This window comes from Myotis lucifugus, unplaced genomic scaffold (genome assembly GCF_000147115.1).
Source record: "Myotis lucifugus unplaced genomic scaffold, Myoluc2.0 scaffold_94, whole genome shotgun sequence".
Classification (NCBI taxonomy): domain Eukaryota; kingdom Metazoa; phylum Chordata; class Mammalia; order Chiroptera; family Vespertilionidae; genus Myotis; species Myotis lucifugus.
In genome coordinates, this window is record NW_005871142.1 from 420,280 (window position 1) to 447,829 (window position 27,550).

General features: G+C 36.6%; 1 protein-coding gene across 5 annotated transcripts in view; it reads right to left on the reverse strand.

Moving 5' to 3' along the window:
- The window catches only part of NCOA1 (nuclear receptor coactivator 1), a 115,607-nt gene extending 88,760 nt beyond the window's left edge, over positions 1-26,847 (reverse strand). For 2 of the 5 annotated variants that reach the window (XM_006091693.3, XM_023756436.1), the window contains exon 1: positions 26,658-26,845. The gene's annotated coding sequence lies outside the window, so the exon portion shown is untranslated. Of the gene's footprint in view, positions 1-2,629; positions 2,685-26,657 lie in introns of all 5 variants that reach the window. The other 3 variants (XM_006091694.3, XM_006091697.3, XM_006091695.3) reach the window with 3 other exon arrangements.
- Between the last annotated feature and the right edge of the window lie 703 nt (positions 26,848-27,550).

The following is a 27,550-nucleotide window of genomic DNA, read 5'->3' on the forward strand; positions in this document are numbered from 1 at the left end:
TCTAAATAAGCTCCTACAAGCACCAAGTTTCCTGGCATGAGAGATGGGATAGACATTAGTGCCATTTAGTCAAGACCGAGTTTGCAGGCGGTAACAGATGTCTGAGGGAGAGGCTAATGAATTCAGTTATGTACACATTAATAATGAATATGACATCCAAATAGATAAGTCCAGCTGACTCCCAAAGAAGTGGGATAAAAAGGTTTTTGGAATCCCTGGTAGTAGAGTAGATGAGATGACCAAGGAAAAGTGAGAAGAGAAGAGAATAAATTACCACAAAGACAATCCAATATTTAAGGAAGGGAATAATTAAAGCTGGAATATCAATTTTAAGAAGAGAGATAGCCCGGCCGGCGTGGCTCAGTGGTTGAGCACTGACTTATGAACCAGGAGGTCACAGTTCAATTCCCAGTCAGGGCACATGCCTGGGTTTTGGGCTTGATCCCCAGTGTGGGGCGTGCAGGAGGCAGCTGATCAATGATTCTCTCATCGTTGATGTTTCTATCTCTCGCTCTCTCCCACTCCCTTCCTCTCTTGTCTCCAACACTAAATCATAAAGTTCTGTCAATTCCCTGTTTATACATCTTTGCCCAGGTTCTCATCTCCTGTGCTTGGGCTTAGAAGCCAATCTAGTCCGTTACACATGCAGAACAATACCTTTAATAAATGTTTCTATTTAATCACTTCCCTCCTAATTAACTCTCAGACTTTTTTTTTTAATTGCCTAGCTAAACAAATATAAAATGTACATTCAAGGCCCTCTTTCAGTTCTTCCCTGCCTTTCCCTCCCAAGCCTCTCCTAAGGCCCTTTGGTAATCTACTTACCAGAATTATCTCCCAACTCCATATGCACATTTTCTTCAAAATTTGGTCAAAATTCATATTCTTTAAGAATATTTTCCTAAGTTCAACTCCATTTTGATTGTTGGTCCCTGAAAATTTCCTGATTTATATATTATGTAATACTTGTTCATCTGCTATAATTTTCTCCGATGCTGCATTTAAATATAAGATTCTAATGTATGAATATATTCCTGGCCATGCCCATGCATGTTTCTTTCTTATTTTAACTTGTTAATATTTCTTATACTAATTTCAATTTTTTCATAGGTGATTTATAAAAATGCAGAGGGATCTTTTTGTCCCCACTGAAATTAATCACTTACGTGGTACCTGTGATGGTGAATTTTATATGTCTACTTGGCTAAACCATAGGTATATGGTCAACCACCAGTTTAAATTTTGCTTTCACAAAGGTGAAGGTATTTTTTAGTTGAGAGTAACATTTAAATCAGTGGACTTTGAGTAAAGCAGATAATCCTCATTGATTGGCTGCATCCTGCACATGCCTACTGGGGATTGAGCTTGCAACCTGGGCATGTGCCCTGACTGGGAATCAACTGTGACCTTCTGGTTCATGCGTTGATGCTCAACCACTGAGCCACACCAGCTGGGCCATTTCATTTTCTTTAGGTGAACAATTCACCTGGAGGAAGGCCTTCAATAAAACTATAAAACCAAATATATGAAATATTGAATTGCTATAATGGCTTAAATTTCTGAAAGATTATAATTATTATTAGTTAAGTCTGTTGAGCTATAACATGCATTTGCTTATTACTTATATTACTAAGAAGAAAACTTTAAAACACTTAAAACTTACAAAAACTTTTTATATTTTAAAAACTTTTTTCCAATGTAAAAGTAAAGAAATTAGAGGGACCTGATTTATCACAGAGAGAAATAAGGAACAATTACACAATTCTGTAGAGATTAATTTATAAGGCTTTATAAATCCTCTTCAGAATAAGCTCTTATATTATAATTTACAATGTAGATCTTTTGTGTAAGCTTCTCTTAGGATTTCTCTTATCTAAAATGGGTCCCTGGGGAACCAGTAAGAAGAAATTCTATGATTATCTTCTGATGCAATAAAGTGAGAGGTCTTTCTAATACTAAATTTAAGGAAAATAATGACTCTTCCCTGAGTGTCATGGCAATATCTCTATCATGAATATAAAAGCAAAATGGTTATAATTTCTGGTGTATTTCTTTTGTCTTTTTATTTAAGCAACAGCTAATTTTCTTAAGGAAGTTTTTTTTCATTAAGTTATGAAATCATACATTAAGCCTTTTTATAATGAATTATAAATTATGGTTTGTTCAGTTCACAAAAGAAAAACATTTAAACACATTCATATAACCTACTTATGCAATGTGGATTCTGGATTCTTCAATGTTCCCCTTATAAATTACTTAGGGACTGTGAATATATTAGCAAGTTTACTTGAATAACTACACATTTACCAAGAAATAAAGCAAATATCTGGATCTGAGTCTACAGTCATCCTTACAAGCCTAATCGGTCTTCTAAATTCTTACTTCTGTTTATCAAAGAATGGTCCACTTACAGAAAATTGCAAAGATATCAGTAGCAGAGTTAAATCAGAATCTAGATTTTGCTTTTCTCCTTTTCAGCATTTCTTTAGTTTTCTAAGAAGTCCTACTTAGAACTAAAGATATATTGGGCGAGGCTTTCGGGTAGACTTCATATTGGAATGCCTCTATGCAAGATAGCAGGAAATCAGACATAAAAACCAGGATTTTACTCCCAGGATTTGGCACTAACCTGCTTTTGTAAATCAGGTATATTATAACTTCTTAGGAACTCAAGTTTTTGCCATCTGTAAAATAAAGATGTTGGTGCTCATTTCCAGTCAAAATACTTACGTAAGTCTACATTTATGTGAGTATACAAATGATAACAGAATCAGAGCAAGTCCATGTGAGACTATGGACACAGGTATGTATGTAGAAATAGAAATGGTAATGTAAAAAAAATACGACGTTTACATTTGAAGTTTCCTTTCACAGTTTAGGTTTAAACTTTTGATTAAAAAGGGCTCAGTAAGCCCAGCACTTTCCTCTAAATCCCCAGTATCCTCTTTCATCCTGCCATTTTTCTAATGTCCACAAGGAATATAACCTAAGAATATGCTTGTTTTCCTCCCAAAATAATCATTCTCATACTTGGTCTAGGATGAACTGATCTAGATCGGAGATAGCAAACTTTTCTGTAAAGATCCAGATAGTAAAAATTTAGGTTTTGCAAGCTATATGGTTTCTGTAGCAACTATTCAACTCTGCCTTTGGACTGTAAAAGCAGCCATAGACTATACCAGGGGTCCTCAAACTACGGCCCGCGGGCCATATGCAAATACAAATATTGTATTTGTTCCGTTTTGTTTTTTTACTTCAAAATAAGATATGTGCAGTGTGCATAGGAATTTGTTCATAGTTTTTTTTTAAACTATAGTCCGGCCCTCCAACGGTCTGAGGGACAGTGAACTGGCCCCCTGTTGAAAAAGTTTGAGGACCCCTGGACTATACATAAACTAATGAGCATGGTAGCTGCATTCTAAAAAAACTTTATTTAAAACAAAACAGGGTACAAGCAAGTCTATATCACACCAAGAAAAAAGATGGTATAAATCACGTATAAGCTAAGCTGGCAGAATTTCAGAGTAGAAAATCATCACAAAGAAAACAATTATAAGTCATTTTAAAATTCTCAGAGTCCTTTCAGCCTGATTTAAGAGAGAACATAACATAATAGAAAGTACCAATGCAGGTATTCAATATATACTAAATGTTTAATAAATACAGATTTCCTTTCCCACTTCAACAGTGGCATCCCTTAAAATAGTATCTGCCTCCAAGCCTTCCTTCTAGAGATCACTTATTCTGGCCTTCAGACAAGACCTGGCCTTTGTTTCTTCTTGATCGTGGCAAATATGCTCCTGGTAGCACTATACCAAATGTTAGTCCTCCTGTATTCCTCTTCCCCCCATTAATCCAAAGCTGCAACTTCACAACCTTTTCCATCAGTATTACTATCATGCAGTATTGGCCCAGGGAAGGCGGTAAGGAAATAGATAAGAGAAAGAAGAGGATAGAGAGAGGGTAGGTTCAGGTGGAGGACAGGTGAGTGGTAGCATTACCTCCTTTTTCCTGACTCTAACAAAAGAGCCAGGTGCTAACTTAGTGTTAATTTAAATGAAAATGTTGTCTACTCTACTGGGAACAAAGAACACTTCACTTCAGGAAAAGTGTTCCCTAATGAAAGAACTCAATTCTAACAGGGGGAAAAAACAAAACAAAACACCACTGTAAGCTTTATTCTTATGCTTTTATCTAGATCACTTTGCCTCCAGCTGTGAAACTGACATGTTTTTAAAGCTCCAAGGAGCCTTTACTAGTAACCATGGTTACTGCTACAAAACAGTACAAGAAAAGTAGGAGGGGATAGCAATTTGAGGAGAAAAACAGTGTTTTTGATTTTCATCAAATGAAGCAATAGTAATGAGGCTGGGCAAGGGCCTCAAGATTATGACTTCTCTCCAGAGCCGCTGAAGTGCTTGATCTTTCAGCCCCACTGTCTAGTACCTCCACGGATCATTTTACCTTATCCAATAGTGATCCCCAAAATCTAACGTAGCATTTACAACGAACAATATCTTATAAACTCAACTAATATTCTTGCCAAGCAGTCAGTGAATTTGCTTTCCAGCAATGCAGCTTACTTGAAAAAAAAAAAAAAATAAGAGCACAAGGTTGCTTAGAACTATATGAATCCAAGCCTAAGAAGGCACCTATGGTTTTAATATAATGCCACTCCAGTAATTTTTCATAACCTTTGTTAGTAAAAACAGGTTTTCATCAAAAATCCTCTTTTCAAACCTCCTCAGTTATGAAATAATAAATCATATATAGTGCCTATCATGTTTCAGGCACTGTATAAGATGCTGAGTATTTCACAATAAAGAAAACAGACAAAAGTCATGCCTTTATGGAGCTTACAATCTAATGTAGAAGAGAGACATTAAATACACAATTATAAATTGTGTTAGTGCTATGAAAGAAAAATACTAAAGATATTTACTGGGATATCAAGAAAAGCTTCTTTGATATACAAAGGTGATACCGTTGTGATTACCTGGTTATTAATAATAGGAAAGAAGCAAACGGGAGGCCAGACATGATAAGCATGTCATCTGGGGCAGCTTCACCATGAAGCTGCAACTTCACATTACCCAGGGAACCACCAATCCTTTCCCTGCAGATCACTGGGGAAAGGGATCAAACCAAGGAGAAGATGGGCATATGCGCAATGAAGTCTGGATGATGTTGGGAAAGTGCTTGTCTTCAGTCTAACTTGGGAACAAAGATCACTGGCTAAGAGGGTGGACACCAATGTAAGATGGTAAAAATTTGGTAATACATAATCCCCAGACAAAGAATTCTTTCTCTTACCAGCTCTTGCTCTCTTGTATTCCTGTTTCTCGCTTGCTCGTTGACCCACACAGACCTGTGCGCTAGCCCACCATGTGGCCTCAGCAGCCACATGGCGGTTTTCACACGCAATGGACTACAGCTGGGAACAAAGCTAACCTAGCAGATGCTGGACTGGACGATGTTTTAATATTGGGCAGAGACTCTGGGCAGTGGCTTTAATCCTGGCTCTGCTGAAGACACAGCTGGACTTCTGCCATGGCGTGACCGAGGGAAATGGGACCTTGGAAACCCAGGGTTTAATTCCACGCAAACAAAGATTGCTCACTCTACTGTGTGAGTCTCAGGAATTTACTTTCCTTGCGACATCACAAGAAACCCACTTCTACCGGCAACCGGTAGGGACATAGAGGGCACTCCACCAATAATACAAGTGCCACTATTAATTATTAAGTTTTACTCAAGAGTTCTAAATTCTTATTCCATCTCTACAAGAAACTGACTCTGCTTAAGTCAACTCATCTCACCTCTTGGTCATTTCACAAAATGAAACAGAATTAGATGATAGTAAGGTCTTCCAAGCTTTTAAATTTAACACCTTTATAATTACATTACTATTTTTTTTCTATACCAGAAGTTTATGCCTATCATATTGTACCGATCATATGGTATAATCAGGCAATTATAAATTTGAGCAATTAGTTCATTAATCATTCTACAAGTAATCAATGGTCACATTTGTGCCAGGTACTCTCCTAGGTGTTGGAAATGCAGTAGTAAGCAAAATAGTTAAAAAATCCCTGCCTTGCCGAACCGGTTTGGCTCAGTGGATAGAGCGTCAGCCTGCGGACTCAGGGGTCCCAGGTTCGATTCTGGTCAAGGGCATGTACCTTGGTTGCGGGCACATCCCCACTGGGGGAGCGTGCAGGAGGCAGCTGATCGATCTCTCTCATCGATGTTTCTGGCTCTCTATCCCTCTCTCTTCTTCTCTGTAAAAAATCAATAAAATATATTTTAAAAAAAAATCCCTGCCTTGATGGCACTTATAATTTAGTGAGAAGAGACAGACAATAAATAAGACAAATAAGTAAACAATATATTACATTAGAATATGGTAAGTACTATAGAGAAAAAGAAGTCAGGGAAGGAGTATATGAATTGATAACTTTCCCATGCCCATTATTATGAGCAGGAATTTGTTAGGCACTAAGGCAAATAAAGATAAGCAATACCTGAGTGCCTGTCCCTGAGCTGATCACACTCTAGTAAACATAAATAGAGGAATACTAGAAAAGGCAAGTACACAGAGTACCATGGGATCACTAAGGAAAGGGCTACAAGGCAGAAGGAACTGAGCTGCAAGCTGAATTTTACTCCCTTAAACACACACACAAATCAAAAAGGAAAAGATTCATGTAAAAAGAATATGAGACATATTTTAAAGTCGTATTTCAAAATTTTATAAAACCGTATTATATATAATTAAAGAAGATATGAAAAAAAGAGACACAGACCATTTCCCTGCTTGGGAAAATTATTAAGATACAATGTAATCCTGAAATTATAGGATTTAATAAAAATAAAATAAAAACTAAAATATGTTTTAGAAACATAATCATATAAGAATCCTATATAATAAAAGCCTAGCAACCATAATGGCAGAATGACAAGAACGACTGCTCAACTATTCACTATGAGGTGCACTGACCACCTCTTGGTCCCTTTCCCCTGTTGGCAGGTTCCGATTGCCGATGGTGAATGGGGAACCTGGGTGGGTGGCAGGGGATGCAGGAGGAACCAGGCCAAGCCCCCCACCCGGCTGGTTGCCCCACACACAGATGGCGACCCGAGGCGGGGGTGGGGCCGGCAAGCGGGCAACAATGGCCGGCCTCTCAGTCCCTTCCCTGACCATCAGGCTCCCATCGCCAGGTGGCGAACGGGGAACCAGGGTGGGTGGCAGCAAGATGGTCCTGATTGCAGGCGAGGCCTAGGGACTGTACCCATGCACGAATTCGTGCACCGGGCCTCTAGTCTATACTATAATGAAAAGGATAAATCTATAAGGAAATTCTGAAAAAGAAGAGGAAATGAAGGCATATACCCTAATGATTATGAAAACACTCATCTATCTTTTTTCCACTTGCATTTCCTTCTACTGACTCTCTTAGTATTCTATGAGTAGCATCCATTTCCTTGGGAAAGTTCAGCAATAAAAAGAAATATTATGTTTATTCACCTACTAGAAATATTAACATTCACCTTCTTAATTAAAGAAAAGATTTTATAGTAGGACATAATTCTTAAAACTGGTTTACAAAAGAAGGAATTTTTTAAAACGCACTAATATTTTCTGACCAGGCCTGAAAGACTCAGATTATAGTTTCTTCCACACTAGAGAGCATATATCTTTTCTGTCATGACAGCTATAATATAAAGCCTGCTATTTAGGGTAGAAGGAGGATTAAACCTAGAGAAAGTACAAATTAAAGCCTCAAATTCCTGATTATGGCCAAAGGACAGTGAGATAAAGAATCGGACCGAGACAGGAGGAAAAAGCGATTAGACCAATACTCACATTACCCTATCCAAGTAGAGGCTGCAAAAGGAAAGAGATATTTGACGGAGTGAGGCAATCTGGGAGTTGGAATAGCTTCTGTTCTTCTTCCTGTTGAGACTGTGCAAAGTGACTGCCTTCCAGGAGCACTCCCCACCCCCTACACACATACCAACCTCTTACCTCTCCTCATCCACGCCCTAGCAAAAGCTGGAGAAAACCACATCAAAACAATGCAGAGAAGCACAATCAGAGTGAAGAGAGGCACGAGGTTGGTTCTGGAATCTCCCTTTCCCCTAATTGCCATAGAAGGCACTGGGAAATTCCTCGGTGCTCCCAAGTAGTAGAGGAAAGGTAATTTAAGATGCTGGATGGTGAATTTTCCAGAAGAGGTCACTGTGATAGGGGCAAAGTAACTCCACAGTAAAGGCCTGGAAAAGAGAACACCTGGCTAGGGGGCCAATGGAAAACCCTAGCCAGACCTCAGGTAATGTGTGACATCTGGGAAGATGGCCAACACATCCTGGAACCACAGAACAAATCTCAAGTAACATCATTTAAACTTCAGCTGTAGACATCTGCGGAACACCCAAGGACAGTTCTGATGGCACCCTAGTAGTCACAATTCCAGGAAGTAGCCCGACCAATCACTTTGAAGGAGAGATCAGTGAAAAATGGACTGAGGGTCCTTGTATTCTTCCACTATGACAAGGTCACATAAGCCACATACATCCAACCCGTAAGTCTGGATTCCACTGTGGAAAGGTATGAGAGGAGAGATGATAACTGAAAGACTAATATCCAAACAGAGACTGAAATATCCAAAGAGATAACATTTAAATTACTGAATAAGACTTAGTTTACCAGATTTAAGACTGATACTCTTCCTCCAGTTACCACGTGACCAGGGTTCATCAAAAGGAAGACATGACTTATAAAAAAATGAACAAGCTACATTTTCTTTGAACATCTGAATAAGCAAGATTAAACTGTAATCCTACTACTGGTTTTATGATGTTTATTTTATGTGAGAATTCAAAAGAAATACTTATTGGCACATTATAAAACAACATCACTTTAAAAGTAACAAGTGGACTTCCAGTTCAAGATGGCAGACTGAGCCCAGTCATTTCGTTTCTCCTTCTTAAACATCTCATGTCAGGTGGGCCTGGAGTATAGACAGGACATAGAATAACTGAAAAACCACCAAAGGCAACCAGTACAACCCTGATAGTAAATAGTAAACGCTGGTCACAGCAGATAAATTCCTTCCTATAGCAGAAGCTGGGGGAGGGACAGGTCCCAGTTTATTAGCCTTGTCTCTACATGGAGCATGATAAAGAAAAAAGGGGCTCCACCTCCCATTTACCACAGCAAGTGGGAAGCCAACCTACAGAGCCCTGTGGTCAGGATGAAATTCACTGGGGAAATCAATGCTTTCTAAAGAATACTGACCTTGCCCTGGGGGTTCAGTAGGTTGGGCAAAATACCATGCACCAAAAAGTTGGCAGTTCAGTTCCTAGTCAGGGCACATGCCCAGATTTAGGGCTTGATCCCTGATAGGGGGTATGCAGGAGACAGCTGATCAATTTTTCATTCTCACGTAGATGTTTCTTGCTCTCTCTCCCCCTCTCCCTTTCTCTCTAAAAAATCCTATCTAGCCCTGATTGGTTTGGCTCAGTGGATAGAGCGTCGGCCTGTGGATTCAAGGGTCCCAGGTTCGATTCTGGTCAAGGGCATGTACCTTGGTTGCGGGCACATCCCCAGAAGGGGGTGTGCAGGAGGCAGCTGATCGATGTTTCTCTCTCATCAATGTTTCTAACTCTCTGTCCCTCTCCCTTCCTCTGTGTAAAAATCAATAAAATATAATGAAAAAATCCTATCTAATAAAAGAGCAATATGCAAATTAACCATCACTTCGTGACAAAAGATGGCGGCACCCATAGTGGCCGGGGTGTGACGCTGGCGGCAGCGCCCCACCAACGTGAGCCCAGCAGGCAAGCATGGCCCGCAAGTAGCACCCAGCGACCCGGGAGCAGGCAAGCGTGGCCTGCAGGCAGCACCCAGCAGGGCCTGCTTGCCCATCGCTGTGGTGTGGAGCAGGCAGGCCCCACAGAGAGCAGAGAACTATGGGGAGCAGACCTAAGCTGTCAGTAGGACATGCCCTGAGGGCTACCTGATTGGAGAGGGTGCAAGTCGGGCTGAGGGACATCCCCTATTGCCCCCCCCACACACACCGTATGAATTTTGTGCACCGGGCCTCTAGTAAATAATAAAAATCTTTAAAGAATACTGACCTTTACAGAATTTCACTAGTTTACCAAGATGTTACAAGCATCCAAACTATCTAAAGTGTTTAGATCGGTGGTTCTCAACCTTCTGGCCCTTTAAATACAGTTCCTCATGTTGTGACCCAACCATAAAATTATTTTCATTGCTACTTCATAACTGTAATGTTGCTACTGTTATGAATCGTAATGTAAATATCTGATATGCAGGATGGTCTTAGGCGACCCCTGTGACAGGGTTGTTCCACTGCCAAAGGGGTCGCGACCCACAGGTTGAGAACTGCTGGTTTAGATGCTCAACCCCAGTCTTACTAAATCAGATTTTTTTGAGGTTTAAACTGCATTTAAGCTGGGCCCTGAAGGGATTTTGTATATATTCAAATTGGATGACCACTTATTTAGACCTTTGTTTGAAAATACTGTAAAGAAGAATAGCCAAGAATCACCAGCTAATTGATAAAAACTAAGAGAGGCACCAAGGTGAAAAAGCAGGGGTACAATGACCCAAAGAAAAAAGAGTAAGGTAACCAAAATAAATAGAATGTCTTAACTTTAACTGGTATCTTCAGAGAGATTCAAGAGGCCAATGTGTCCACAAAACAAGAAAAATCTGTTCATATCATAATCAATGAATAAGAAAGAATTTTTAGAAAATAAAAATAAAACTTATTTTCAAAATGTGGTTGTCCTGAATTATATTCTGGAACAGAAAAAGGACATTAAGTGGAAAAACTGATGAAATACAAATAAAAGCTGGAATGTAGTTAAAAGTAATGCACCAATGTTGGTTTCTTAGTCCTGAAATATATAGCATGGTTTTGTAAGCTGTTAACATTACAAGAAACTGAGATATACAGGCATCTGTATTAATCTTTGCTACTTTTCTGTATATTTAAATTAATTCAAAAATATATTTTTAAAAGAAATGTATATACCATTTTTTATGGTCCCCGGAAACATATGACAGTTCTAGTTTTTCTGCACCTTTACTAGCACCTGGTATTCTCATTATTTCTTATCTTAGTCATTTTCATAGGTATGTAGTGGTATCTCAGCGTGGTTTTAATTTGCATTTCCCCAATGGTTAATGATATTGACCATCTTTTCATGTATTCATTTATCAATGGTATGTCCTTTTTGAGGAAATGTCTATATCTTTTTGTCCATTTTTAAATTATATGTTTCCTTATTGTTGAGTTTTGAGTGTTTTTTATATAGTCTTGATATAAGTCCTTTATTGGATATAGGATATGAAAATATTTAATCTCAACCTATAGCTTATTTTTATTCTCTTAACTGTGTCTTTCACATAATAAAAGGTTTTAATTTCTATGAAGTCTAACTTACCAAAATTTTTATCTAATGAATCATGTTTTTGGTGTCTCGCCTAACCTCAAGTCACAAAGTTTTTCACATATGCCTTCTTCCAAAAGCATTTTTCAGTTAGATCTATGATGCATTTGAAGTTAATTGTTATATAAGGTATGCAGTATAAATCAAGGTTCATTATTTTGCATTTGAATGCAAAGCCAACACCATTTACTAAAAAAGCTATTCTTTCTCTTCTGATATGCTTTTGCAACTTTGCCAAAAACCAATTGGCTATATTTGTGTGGGTTCCAGTTCTGGACTGTCTACTCTGTTCCAACAATCTATGCGTGTATCCTTTTGTCAATACCACACCATCTTTATTTCTGTACTGACATTTTTAGTACCTTCAGTATACAATATGCTCCTTTCTTACTTCAAAAACTTCAGATATGCTGGTTCTGTCTGCCTGTACATTTTCCTCCCTCACCTAGTAAAGCCTAACTCAGTGATGGCGAACCTATGACACGTTTGTCAGAGGTGACACGCGAACTCATTTTTTTGGGTTGATTTTTCTTTGTTAAATGGCATTTAAATATATAAAATAAATATCAAAAATATAAGTCTTTGTTTTACTATGGTTGCAAATATCAAAAAATTTCTATATGTGACACGGCACCAGAGTTAAGTTAGGGTTTTTCAAAATGCTGGCACGCCGAGCTCAAAAGATTCGCCATCACTGGCCTAACTCATCTTTCAAAATTCAACCTAAATGTCACTTTCTCAGAAAAAACTTCCACCGTGAAGGTCAAACAGGTTTCAAGACAAAGGGAAAATATCAAGATGCATCAGTTCAATAGAGCTTCCAATTATCGACTCGAGAGTCTGGGACAACTGAAAGCTTTAAAAGAAGCTGTTAGGATTTCTTAAGCTTGGTAACATCTCTGTCTTTTTCTGTCAAGATCACCACACCTTCTCCAGCTCTTCCTGCTTCTACCATTCCCCTAATGCTTAGTTGTAAAATACTAAAAGCAAAAGGTAAGGTGGCAAGTAAGGAGGGAAGCCGTCAACAATACATCAATCCACTTCTGCCCTGGATAGGTGTTTGGGATAGAAAAGATTCCCTAAGGAACAGAAGAAAATGGATGAATTTCCTAGGCCTCAAACAAGAAAACTTATCTAGGTTTAACAAAAACTAAGGCAGTATTGAGAACAGGCTGATCTTCGTATTAAGTAATAACAATTTAGAGAACTAGCTGGGGGTGGGGAGGAGTTATGACTTTTAAAGAGTCTCTTCCCTATATAATTGACAACAATGATTTCAAAATACTATAAGCATGAAAAAGAAGAAAAAAAAATTAACTCAAATTTCCTGAGCATTTGTTATATGCCAGGGACAGGGTTGGATACTTTACATATGTGTTTTCATGTATTCTTTACAAAACATCTGTGAAGTAGGTATTACTATATCTACTTGGTAGAAAAAGAAATTGAGCTTATACAGCTCGATTGGTTCAGTTTCCTCCTTATTCTGATTCTCCTAATTTGTTTTAATAATAATCATACTTATGAAAAAAAATTAAGCAATACATGGAAAAAAATCTCAATTTAAAAAAGATAATTAACAGACACCAGTACTGAGAGGACAAAGATGTCTGAATTATCTAACAAGGATTTTAAAGCAGGTATCAGTAAAATGATCCAAGTAATTACAAACTACTGAGATACATGGAAAAACAGAGTCTCAGCAACGAAATAGAAGATATAAAGAAGAACCAAGTAGACATTTCAGAACTGAAAAATGCAATAGCCAAAATTAAACTCACTGAATGAAACCAATATTAAAATGGCAATAACAGAAGAATCAGTGAACTTAAAAGATTGATCAATAGAAATTATCCAGCCCTAGCTGGATTAGCTCAGTGGATAGAGTGTTGGCCTATGGATGGAAGGATCCTGGTTCGATTCCGATGAAGGGCACATTATCATAACACTTAATTACCTGGAATGAATTACTCTGTTCTCTTCTGTAGTATCCCTCTCCTTCCTCCACTAAAAAGTAAATTCTATGAAAGTATGGACTTTTATTCTGCTCACTGCTATATGATTAATATGCTGAGTCTTGTGTTGGACATTTAGTTTGATAATAAACAGCTGAAAATCTCTTCCTTAAGAACTCCGTTTTTTTTTAATCTAAGTACAAATATGGAAGAAGTGTGATTTCACAGACAATTTTATTTTTCCGACCCACCTATGATTTTTTTAAAAAATCTATATTATTAAACATAAAAGGGGACATATGTAATACATTCACAATTTTTAAATGAACATTACTGAGATAAAATTTACACACAAAATGAGCCTAATTTAAATATACAACAGAATGAATTTTGACAAAGGAAAACACCTTTGTAACCACAATTAAGATATAGAACATTTCCACTGTCCCAAATGAAATTTGTTCATTTCAATAATAATTATAATTGTTGAGTACCTACTATCAGCCAAACCATTCTATTTTCTTCATAACTTTTTGCAGTCCAGATAATACTTACTTTAATATTTAAAGGTCTCCTAAATGAATTCTATAAGAAATGGTTTGATATATAACAGGTTTTTTTCTATACCTACCAGTCAAAATGTTTATTTATATTTAATGAGCAGAAAGAAAGAAAGTCCTTATGCATCTCCTCATACTGCACATCCTATATCAAAAACAACCCTTGGCCCCATTCTCTAGGAGGTGTGGGTCCATCCATCATTCAAGTCCTACTTATGCCACCTTCTCTGCAAAGCTCTAACACTTCCTCTCCTCCTGTCCCTTCTCCAAACTAATCTTTGTTCCCTTATCTAAATATTTGTCACACAGTTTATAAACACTTGTTAGTCCATTAAAGAAAGGGCAATGTCTTATGCATATGTTACAAACCCAGCATCTGGCATGCAGAACAAATAATACATACTCAAGATTCAGGTAAAATATCATCTACTTGGCATAGCCCTTTCCAACTCAACCTCTAAACCTGAAAATCTATATATATAAAAGCCTAATATGCAAAGTGTCCCCTTGGGAGTTCGACTGACCAGGAGTTCGACTGCTCACTATGACGTATGCTGACCACCAGGGGGCGACGTGGAACAAAGGAAAGCCCTGGCCGGCAGCTGACAGCCGACAGCCGCTAGGGACCCTACCCGTGCAAGAATTTTGTGGACTGGGCCTCTAGCATAAAATAATTCACTTAGGTATACTGTTCTGAACCACTATTCAAACAATTCAATTGAATTGTCATGTGAATTCAATTAAAAATTCATCTTTTTGTCATCTAAAGCTTTCGTTTACATTTTGAATTCTGAATGTTAAACATTAATGCTCAAAAATACTGGTCAACTGCTTGGTAAAATGCTTGCTATTTCTTAAAAAGGATTCTGCACATGTTTATCTAGAGATAATTTAATTTATGATGTTTCTCCATTTTATAAACAATGCAGAATTAGTTTTTGCACAACTACTGGCAACAAATTGGTTTTTTAAAAACCTCTTCTTAGTTTATTCCAAATAAATTTCATAAACCTAATTCACCACAATGGCCTGTTTCATAAATGTCAACTTTCACTACCCAACTGCCACTAACATATTAAGTGCTAGAAAAAAACAAACAAAAAAACTTTTTCATAAAGCCCTAGAGAGAAAACTAGGTTCTCAATTCAAAAAGTTTAATGGTATGATCCTTCACTAGAAGATCATAATTTTAAAAAGATATTCTAGCAATATTTTGACAGAACAAACAATAATAGTTGACATAGTTTTCCTCTGTCTTTAATGAAGACTTACAAAAACATACATGAAGCTGAAAGAATTACTTAATTGTGTTCTATTTTGACCCTAAACAATTTTGTGAATGATTTTAAACAAAATTTCAGTAAAATTTTTCCTGTATTCTATTTTTGTTTACTCTTCTAATACTCTTTGCATAACCAAGTTTAACTCTTAAAATTAATAAAAATAGTATTAGTGCAAAGGAACAAATTATCAGATTCCTATCCATAGTTCAAGATGAAAAACAAAATAGCTTTATGACGACTATATTTGGACTTCTACACGAAGTTCCACTCTAGTATTTCCAATATAGTTTAAACTGATCTCCCTGCCTGAACCTGCCCTATATACCAATGCCAAATTAAATTCCTTGAATTAAATAACTCTTTCAACATCAACTTTCATAGAAAACCATTAATGACTTCCCATGCTACAGAACAAAGTCCCACCTAATCAGCTTGATTTACAAGTCCGCTCAGGGCACTGTCTTTACATATGCCTCAGCTCCTACCTTGCCTTCCAGTCAATTCTACTTACTGTCAGGCCTTTCCTTATACTGACCTTCTTCCTGGAATGCCTTTCCCAACTCCTAGGTCCCAAGAGAATCCATATTTTACTGAACTTTCAAACTCAAGTTCAAATTTCTCCAAAAAACTCTTCATCAACCAACTTGTTCCACATCTTCCTTACTCATTAAGGTACTTAAGAACAGGTTCTATATGTGTATATTTCAATTTAACTTAATATTATTCCATTAATTTGTTCATTTCAAAAATAATTATAATTACTGAGTAACTACTATAAGTCAAACTATTTTATGCACTGGTGCTACAGTAGAGAACAGAAAAGCTACCATCCCTACTGTCACAGTGCTTATATGTATTGAATATGAACTATTTGTGTATTTATTTATCATAAAACATCAAATTTCCCATTGTTAGCCAATTAGGCTGTCTTCAGTTTTTACTATTATAAGTAATATTATTGTGAATATAGCTGATACAGCTTTTTTTATTCCTTGAATTATTTACTTAGGGTTAATGTCCAAGAGTAGGATTATTAAATCAATGGCCATAAATATGTTTAAGGCTTTTAAGATATACTACCATACCACCCTCCAAATGAGCTGTACCAATGCCAAAGCAATGCCTAAGTACTTGATTCCCTATGGACTATTTTATTACAGTTATTCAGTAAGTATAAAAAGGTGATTCACTCTTGTTTTAATTATCCAGAAGGTTTAACTCTTTTTTTAACATTTGTTTATGCTATATCCCCTTATAACCTAATGGGCATGACTTTATCAATGTATTTACTGCAATCTTAGTGTTGTAAATATTTTTTAAATATTCATAGTAATTTTAGATTTACCACTTGACAGACTTTATGCTTGCTTAATATATATTAAATTCCTAAGTCATATTATCTCAATTCTAAAGATAGTTGTTTTTCTTAAAATAACATTTTTAGGTTTCTGAAACTAGGCGAAGTATCAGAATTAATGTCCAGAAACCCACTAGTAGTCAAGCAAAAGAATAAGTTGTGATACATGTTATTCCTTGCCCAGGTATAAACCTGTAGGAAATACCTTCACATAGAAGGCATTAGTTTACCCAACTATGACCATAGCTGAGTTAAGTTCATAGGTAAATGTACTTACAGTTGAATTTTAAGTGAAATCTGAAAGCCTGCTGCTTGAAAATGTTTTCAGAAAGACTGAACTATGATAAAGCACTGAAATAAAAAGGTATTATGACGCAAAAACTGTCTGTTGTAAGATAAGCAAGGACAATTCAAGGCAGCAGAAAGCATCCAATCCCTCAAAACAGACCACAGAATTTTCAGAGCTGGGAGACATGGGTGTGACCAATTACTATTTGACAAAGTACTATTACCAAGTGCTGGATATCAATCTGTCAAAAGTTTCCAGCTGACTCAAAAATAAAGTTATTTAATATACAGCTTATCTACAGAAAAACTGAAAATATTTAACCAAAAGCAAAAAGCAGGTTAAATTTCATATTTTCCATATGACTCAAAACTATAACAAACAATCATAATGTGTAAAGAAAGCAAAAAATGTAAGCAAAGGTGAGAAAAATCGGCATGTCAGGATGTGAAAAAGGTTTGGACTTAATTGTATATTATGGTTTGAAAGAAGATAGTATAGAAATTATATGGGTAAATGTATGCTTCTGTTAGTTAATTTCTAAGAAGGATTTAAAAAACAAATGTAATGTTTCTTTTTTCTTGAAAATATGTTAAATCAATAGTATATGTTACAATTAATAGTGACAGAATTGAGAAAATGCACTGCATGTATGCATGTGTGGACATATTTGTCAATTATTTATTCACTCATTCATTTCTGAGTAGAAGAAAGCAAGAACAGAGAAGCAGGAACAAAACTAAAGATATAATGCATAAAGATCAAACTCTTTCAAGATCCCAAAAGTTACTGTGATGTAGAAAAATACATGATGAATGAAGTAAATACAACCTAAATGAAAAAATAATAACCAGTTAGATAACTAACTACACTTGGCTGGCATGGCTCAGTGGTTGAGCGACAACCTATGAACCAGGAGGTCACGTTTCGATTCCCGGTTAGGGCATGTGCCTGGGTTGTGGGCTTGATCCCCACTGTAGGTCGTGCAGGAGGCAGCCAACCAATGATTCTCTCTCATCATTGATGTTTCTATCTCTCTCTCCCTCTCCCTTCCTCTCTGAAATCAATAAAAATATATATTTTTTAAAAAACTAACTAGCAACTAACATAACCAAAAAACCTTATGAAGTTAAAGGTAAATAACAGCAAACAGAAATAGTCGAGAAAACGTAAATAAAAACTGATCTTAATTCAGTTAAAGGTAAGAATATTAAGAACTTATTAAAACCATGTGATATTTGACCAAGATTCAGAATACCGTAATTCTTGGTCAATCACCCTACCACTGTAAGTGCCAGACAGTGGAAAGTGAAGAGGATGCACCAGGCAAAATTGCCCGTTTATTATCCTCAAAGGGTTTTGACCACAAGCAATTAGGGACTCCTCTGCCTCAGTTACAGGTAAGCCTAACAAGTGAGACACTGAGAACAAGCCAACTGGTTTCTTGTCTTCTTTTACTTAGGCCCTCATCTTAACCCACAGAAAAGGAGGAGGAAAAGATAAACAAGTATGTCACAAAGCCATGACGGAGTAATAGGGATCCGATGAATCCTCCCAGCTTATACAACCAGAAAACTGTATAAAATAAACAACAGGTTTCACATATTGGACAACAGTCAAAGCAGGAGTGAGATTCCTAAGAAAAGGGGGGAAATGAGGTGAGGTCTACGAATGCCCCACATCATGCCCTTGAAGCAGTTGACAGTATGCAAGGTAGAGAGGGGGAACTTCAACAGAGTCTGGCAGTCTCAGAAAATTGAGGAAACAGAGACTCCTGTTCAGGGAGGCTAAGGCATCCAGAATTTGTGGAAATGCAAACCAGAGAGAAGGGAACTGCATTCGGCGATAGGGCTCTGGAGATCTGCAGAGACGGCCCCTCCAGCCACTGGCAGGTACTGATCTGTCATGTGTTGAGAGGAAAATACCTAAGGTTGGAGAAAGGAAACTACTGGAAAACAAATAAGTCAAAGGATTCCTAAAACTCAAACAAGGTTAGGAATAGTTTGTATTCCTATCAAAGAGAGTGAAGGCCTTGTAACACATGAGACATTAAATAAACTCATCAGAGGGCTTCAACTCTAAATTAGCTCTAGGAAAAAAGGCTGCTCTGGACTCATCCTAACAAAGCTTCCTCAAAACAAGGCAAGTCTTAAAAAATCATCAAAGCGATTTCAAAAATGTTAACTGAATGCCACAACTTAGAACAACATAATTTAAAGGCCCACGGGGAGGAATAGAAATGAGGGGATGACCGGTTGGTGGAGCAGTCAGAACACACACGACATTTATCCATTAAGTTTGACGTCTGATCTGGGTGCAGTTCATGGTGCCCCCAAATCTCTATATACTATGCATTTTCCTACATTTGATACCTCACTGTACTACTCATTTTCCTATACATACATCCCTATGATAAAGTTACAAATCAGGCACAGTAAGAAATTAGCTGGACAAAGAGATAATTCATGTCTTAGGTGGAATGGAACAGGACGGCCCAACATTTCATTATGCTACTCAGAAGGGCGTGCAATTTAAAACTTATGAGTTGTTTATGTCTGGAATTTTCCATTTAATATTTTTGGGCCACATTTAACCGGGGGTAACTGAAACCACAGAAAGCCAAACTGTGAATAAGAGGGGACTAGTGCAGCCCTGACTGGTTTGGCTCAATGGATAGAGCATCGGCCTGCGGACTAAAGGGTCCCAGGTTCGGTTCCGGTCAAGGGCATGTACCTTGGTTGTGGGCACATCCCCAGTAGGGGGTGTGCAGGAGGCAGCTGATAGATGTTTCTCTCTCATTGATGTTTCCAGCTCTCTATCCCTCTCCCTGCCTCTCTGTAAAAAATCAATAAAATATATATTTTTTTTAAAAAGAAGGGACTAGTGCATTTCATCTTTCTACTCAAAGCTTTCATGATAAGATAGGAGAGTGAGTTTCTGTCATACACATGTAGTTTTTATTCAGAAATATATTTTATCTCTTACCAATAAACTATAGCCGGTAAAAGCAAACCCTTTCTTTAACACAAATAATTGGTTATTCAATTTCAATAACTATGCCACTCAATAATTATAACTGTCATTTGGAAAATGAAAAACCTCTTGAACTTCTACAATTTTCAGATTCCAACTAACAATAATACTTTCAAAAACACCATTAAAGATGTATTTTATTTTTAAAAAGGCTGCTTCAGTTTATTGCTATACAAAATAACGGGTGAACCTGGGTTGGAGGGAGGTGGGTGGAGAAGTCCTGAAAACCAGCACAACTTTTAACTAGCTATACCAGATCTTCAGATGGCCACTTTCCATAACCTTCAGGAAAGGAGGTCTGTAATTGTAACCCAGCTCTTTCTCTTGAGAGTGAAACAAACAAAAAAAATGTCCTTATTAGAGCATATAGGCCTCCTTTCATGAAACGTAGCTATTAGCTGGCCAAAGAGAAATTTTACAAAACACACATACATAGTTGGGACAAGTCACATTTTCCCTAAATTGTTTCCACTCCATCTCTTAATAGGCAAGTATTCTTTTGGTAACCAACTCTCTCAGTAATCTTTCTCAAACGCAGAGACTATTATAAAAAAAAAGTTCATTGCAGAGAACAGAGAGAGTACTCATTAAACCATCGTAAGACATTATCAACAGATTTTCCCACCTGTCCCAGGCCTAGGACTTCTTGAAGTAACTAAGCCATATTTTTTTCCTCCCCATTTTAAAAATTAATTAAAAAATAATTTAAAAACAAAATTATGAGTTAGCAAGAGATATATTTACTAGATACATCTTATGTGATAAACAGTGTGCTAAATGCCCTGTCTAATTTTATCTCATGTAACCTATGTAAAGTCAGGGGGAAGTAGTTACATAACAGGTGTGGGGTTGGGGAAAGGAAGGAGTAATTTTATATAAGAGTCACAAATTCAGCAAATAGGACCAATAAAATCAACAAGTAATTGAAAGTAAAATGAGTCATAAATAGACTGCCTGCAGATCAGGAGGTATATATAATTTAAAAGAAACACACACTAGAAGCTGTTACAATGCACTTTATTCTTTGGTTCCTGGCTACACACTAAGTTAATTCTTAGTCTCTGAGTGACTACATTGTGTTTGTAAAGGAGTGAACTCAACTGGACTTGGATTACCTAAGTATTAAGACAACTTCCAAAATCAAAATTACAAATGAAAACTGGTATTTAAAAGTTTAACTTCTAGCCAGTACATTAAGACAAACAAAAGAAATAAAAGGTGTAAGGATTAGAGTGGAGGGATTTTTTAAAAAATGTTTTAAGGAGAGATACAAAACCTAGCAAAGTCAGACTCCAGGGCTAGAATGCCTGAAATAGTAAGCACTATAGAATAGAGTAAGTCTGTCCTTTGTAGGCAATATGATTTTCCACATAGAAAACCCAATAGATTAAGGAAATTATTAGAAATATTTCAGCAGGATTGCTAAATAAACATAATTCAATTGTGTTCTTATAAGCCAACAAAGAGAAAATGCAAATTTCTAGACCTCTTTCTTATGGAAACTTTCAAAACAGCTTAGAGAATAAAAACAAGAATTACAGCACTACCATCACCTCCAACACCACAACTGCCTAGCTTATGGTCAATCTTGTTTCATCCCATCCACTGCCTCCCCTCTATTCTATAAAATAATGAAGCAGATCCCAGACATATGCTTGCATCCATCAACCTTTCAGTATATATTTCTAAAAGATGACACTTTTTTCATATAACCACATACTGCTATAACAATTTCTTAATATCAAGTAACCAGTCAAGTGTTAAAATTTTCCTAATTATTTCATAAATATTTATTTATTAAAATCTGGACCCAAATATAGTCCAAACATTACTATTAATCTCAAATTTCCTCCTTCATTTCTCTTTTTTTTCTTCCTGTAATTAATTTGTTGTAAAAGCCAAGTTGTGTGTCCCAAGGACTTCCCCAAAGCCTAGATTTTGCTGACTGCATCCCCAATGGTTATCATTTCATTTGTTTCCCTGTCTTCTATGTTTCCTGTAAACAAGAAGTTAGAACTAGAGGCTTGATCTGATTCAGTTCAATTTTTTGGCAAGAATACCTCATAAATGATGTTGTGAATTTTCATTAAGAGAAACCTAATGCCTGGTTGTCTTTCTGTGATGTTAGCAACCACTGATGATCTTTGCTTGGGTCCAGGAATTCATTACAAAACGGTGATGTTTTGCTCAGCTGGCGTGGTTCAGTGGTTGAGCATCGACCTATGAACCAGGAAGTCATGGTTGCGTCCAATCAGGTCACATACCCGGGCTCCATCCCCCAGTAGGGGGCATGCAGCAGGCAGCCAATCTATGATTCTCTCTCAGTATTGAGTTTCTATCTTTCTCTCTCCCTCTCTCTTCCTCTCTGAAATAAAAAAAAAAATATGTATTTTTAGAAAACGGTGATGTTCTATGTATCACTCCTTCTTCATTTGTTAACTAGAATACTCCTGAAAAAAAGAAACTTCCTTCCCTTCAAGTATAGTTAGTTCCTTAGCATACTCCAAAGAAAACTAATGAGTTGTTTTAAAGTGTCATTATGAACTTACAGATTTAAACATATGTGATATGACTGATTATACTGTAGTTATTAAACTTGCTGATGCTCATCTTTGGCCAGCCACAGTCCATGCAGTTAAGCACCTTAGTTATTTTGCCATGCCTTATTACAGTTTGATAACTTCCTTACAAGGTGTTCAAGGCCCCAGAAATAGAATAAGCTTTAGTCATAAGTCACATTCCCATACAACTAGTTTCTTTCTTATCTTTATATCTACTAAATTAAAAATTCCTAACTCTTAATTATAAATCAGCTGTGTTATACATTCTGGGTTTTATAACAAAACATGGACCCAGAATTGTAGCAGTATTTCTCACAGAAGTCTACTTTTAGCATTTCATTGACTGCCCCTCAAAAAACATATCCCACTTAAAATTCAATGTTGAATGCTTCAATTTTGAGAGACGGGCTCAAAAAGATTCCTAATCTATTCTCAGCTGGCATTTTTGCTCTGGAAAGTATTTCTTAGTGTTCCATTTCAAAATTTGGATATTTTTTTAAAGATGTACAAGAAAAATGCAGTTTTTCTTTGATAAATTAATAAGCTCATCAAGTATTGGGAAATTATCAAACTCTTAGAAACTGAATTATTTTGTACCATAATTCAGACTTTTTATAGAATCCTCATACCTCATCCTTAACATTAAAACTCATATACTGTGAATATGAATTAAGTTCTGACTATTTGAAATACTAAATGTATTTGCTAAGTCATGCCCCTCTGAGATCAGAAACATGGAATTATCAATAATAAATATTTATTTTGCTAGAAAACTAATTAACAAACATGTAAGCCCTGTCATACTACACGGCTAGCAAACGTCACTGTGGAAAAGCAGGATCCTATATGTACCTGCTTCACAATAATCTGAAAAAACATGGTTTTAATGGCCAAAAATTGCTTGCTTCCACAATTTTTACTTTTTTCTTCAACATTAAATCACAATAAGAAATCACACCACATCAGAATTGCCAGCTCTTCTCTCTGATAAAAGAGGGATATGAATTGATATCCTGGTGCAATTTCTTTTACTCATAGAATTGATATCCTGGTGCAATTTCTTTCCTGCAGTTTAAGTGACTGGGCTTGGATCAGAGGAAATAATGCAACTTTTCCAGGCAACAATAGCTTAAAAAACCCATCAACCACTACCAACAACAAAACAAAGCAATGACAAAATACTCTTCTGCAGTAGTGTGTACTTCTCAGTGGTAACAGTTACACATCTATATGAAGTCCAAGTATGTCCTCTGCACATCAGTGCTTTCATCACACGGAAAAACAAAAATTCTGCTAGCCTGCACACATGACAATAATTGCTTTTCCAGATGATATGCCTTTGATAAGGGAATGTTGGCCAAAAGCTCATTTTACTTTCTCTCCAAGCATAGTATTTGTCATTAACATTGAAACTGGTTTTACAAGCTTCTGAGCAATAGTGTGAGTTGACCTGTTTGTTGCTATGAGAAAAATAACTGTGACTGACACTTCAGGAGTGTGGTATTCTGTCTTCAGCAACATTCTTTAATTTCACACTGAAAAGCATTATTGTATGTAATTATACTTATTACATTTTTTTATCACAAGTCTAAAAAATAATTACTATCATAGAAAAGGAAACTAAGGCAGAAACAGTAATTCAATTCCCCAGGGTAGCACGAAAATAGAAAAACCGAAATGTGTGCTCTTTCCATCATACCACAGAGAAAACTATAGCAAGAGAATACCTATTTCCTTAGTGCACCTTGTTGAAATTTGTTTTCAAAGATTTTTTGAATCCAAATAAAATATTTCTAAAAGGTACCACTTTAACTTAATGTAAACTATATTTCAAGACATAACTTACAAATGTTCCTGGCCCTAAATTATGTACTGATTTTGTTTTGTTTTCATACCTGCCCCCCCCCAAAAAAAACCCCACACTCTCAAAATCTAAAGACCTCTCAAAAAATTTACAAGAAAATATTGTCAAAATGTATTATATAAAATTTCTGAGCACACGATTGCAAAATTTTCACTTTTCTTCACTTTCAAAAGGAAAAATGACAAATATTAATAGGGATATCGCTCTGTGAAAGCTTGCAAATGAGTGAAGAGAGAGAGAAGAAATTGATGAATTAGAAATCCCTAATTAAAGATTTAAGCAACCTAATTTGGCTATGTGGCAGTTTTACAAATCCTATATAATAAAAGGCTAATATGCAAATCAACCAAACGGCAGAACAACTGGTTGCTATGATGCACACTGACTACCAGGGGGCAGACGCTCAATGCAGGAGCTGACCCTGGTGGTCAGTGTGCTCCCACAGGGAGAGCGCCGCTCAGCCAGAAGCCAGGCTCACAGCTAGTGAGCGCAGCAGCAGTGGCGGGAGCCGCTCCCGCATCTGCAGCAGCACTAAGGAACAGGCCTAAGCCAGCAGTCGGACATCCCCTGAGGGCTCCCAGACTGTAAGAGGGCGCAGGCTGGGCTGAGGGACTCCCCCGAGAGCACGAATTTCATGCACCGGGCCTCTAGTAGAACCATTAAGTAGACCAATTAGTCAGTAAATTCACCTGATCAAACTTCCTACTCCCTAATCTTAACTTTTGTTGAGATCTGAATACAGAACTTAACTATATTACTCAGAAAGGGGTTCTAAATTATGATTTTATGTGTTCATTTTATAATTGCTTTTAAATGGTCTTCAGATGAGTGTATTTAGCCTCCCTAGCCCCAGAGTAAATACTCTGAATGAAAGATGTTTTCAATTTCATTCATAATAAAGTTATAGAATAATTTATATTCTTCCACATATCTAAAATCGTTCTTTGCAAAGCTTAGACATTCTACTAATGTTGTTAAATGAAAGTAAGAAGGAAAGATATTTCAAAAATTAAGAGAAATGGTTCTGATAATAAGACAAATTATATATGTAATCATCATTACCATTTGATTCGAAATGACATCAAGAAATTTTAGAAAAGTACAGATACATCTACCAGCTGCCAGAGTTCTAAAACCTCTCATCAAAGTAAGCTAACTCTTTTTTATCTGCTATTTGATTTGAGGTAACCTTTCTTTGGCAAAAATTACTCAAATTATACCACCCCTTTCTAGAAGGTAATCCATTTTTTTAAACTGGAGCAGTCTTAGAATTTTTCAATATCATGGATTTTTATTACTTTAGAATTTACTACTTTATATGTTCTTCTAAAGCAGAACAAAATGAAATAAATAAATCCAAGTAATAAGTGATAAATTTTTGTCAGATTTTTATCTTTTCTATATCCCAGCATGATTAATTTATAAACCTCTATAATGTATGCGAAGAACCAACCAACTTGGACCTATCCCCTAAAATAATTATCTTTCCATACCTTCTGCATATTTGGAAAAAGATAATTTAAAAAAATATTTGTTTTTTACATGAACACCTAACTACCCTGTTTGGAATTTATATGTATTTTAGAAAAATAGGAAGCACTGTGTTTGTTTTCCATTAACATGATGTTTCCTGTGATTGTTTTCAGTTATCTTATGTAGTCTTCAGAGTGGGGACCCACCCCATAATTTGGAAGTATCACTTGATTCTTTACATATCTCGGTTTTCTGGTGCAAGTGAAACTAACCCATCAAATCCCAAAAGCCCTACAGGCACAGTCTATAGGGAGTAGAAGTGACACTTCTTGGAGAATAGAGAATCCTTAACAACAAATGAGAAGAATAGGAGAGGAAGGTTTCCAAACCAAACGAAGGGACAATCACTAAGATCTCTTGTATCATGTGAGCAGGCTCTATCAGAGTGCTGAATTCAGTTGCTCGTCTCAGAGGGTCATGCCATAAATAAAATAATTATTAAACTGGCATTTATTTATTTCAGTTCTTCTCACATAGTTTACTGAGTCTTAATCTGCACACGGTATGTACCTTAATTTCATATAATGGACACACTTTCCTAATTATAAGGATTACCTCCTTTTAAAATCTGGATCTTTTCTCAGTTTTGGGGAAAAGTGAGCTGGGGAGAGGGGTAAACTCTCCAATAGCTAACCATTCCAACATAAAAATTTAAACTTCTGAAATATTTATATAAAAACCAACATTATGAAATGACTGCCAAGGAGTCAAATTAAAACAAAATTATGCCTCAAATACCTTAGAAAGTAGAAATTTCTAAATGTTGGTGTCTTCATTTGGAAGCAAAAATTTCTACTGCACGATCTTGCCTGATGGTCCTTGATTTTCTCATCAGCCGGTTCCAGTTACATTTCCATTAGTGTGGATAACTCTAAAGTAGGAGAAAGAAGACACAATTAGTCTACTAAAAATATTACAGGTTAAATTTAGATATTGTAACACATCACTGTTTTCCTACAAGCAAACAAAGATCCTTATACAGATGCTTTAGTTGTTAAAGAAATGTCAAATCCCATTCTTCTCCCTCCTAAAGATTTTAAAAATTAAAATTAAAGATTAAAGGTGAAAAAAAGAAAGAAAGTTGATAAGAGGTAATTAGTTACTAGCTTTAAAGCAGTCAGATCCCCAAAGAAGGTATGCAGCAAATTGGTATTTGCTTTGCACCGGTGTTCCAAGGAGACAAGGGGCTGCTGACTGTTAGCTCACTCATCAGAGTTGCTGACATCATCCCAGCAACAGTAGCCTCAGTACCCAGTTTTAGGTAAAATGGAAAAGTAGGAAGAAACAGGGTTTCCAGCAGAAGATCATCTCTATGAGGAGGAAGCACCCAATATGATGGCTACTATTCATTCCCAGGTCATTGTCCGTGGGATAAGACAAATTGGATTTCACTAAACTAATGGTAGTGCTGTATCTTCCCACTCTACCTCAAAGCTAATGCCAAACAGCGGGGAATTTGTAGATATAAGAGAATGCTTAAGAAATGTAAGCCCTACCTGCTTTCATTAAAGTTCAACTGCTTTAGGCTTTACCACCCAGGGTTACTATTATTCCCTTTAGATCACAAAGACACAGTGGATCAGGCTCCAGAAAAAAATCATTGTACCACAGGTCAATTCAGGAATCTTGCT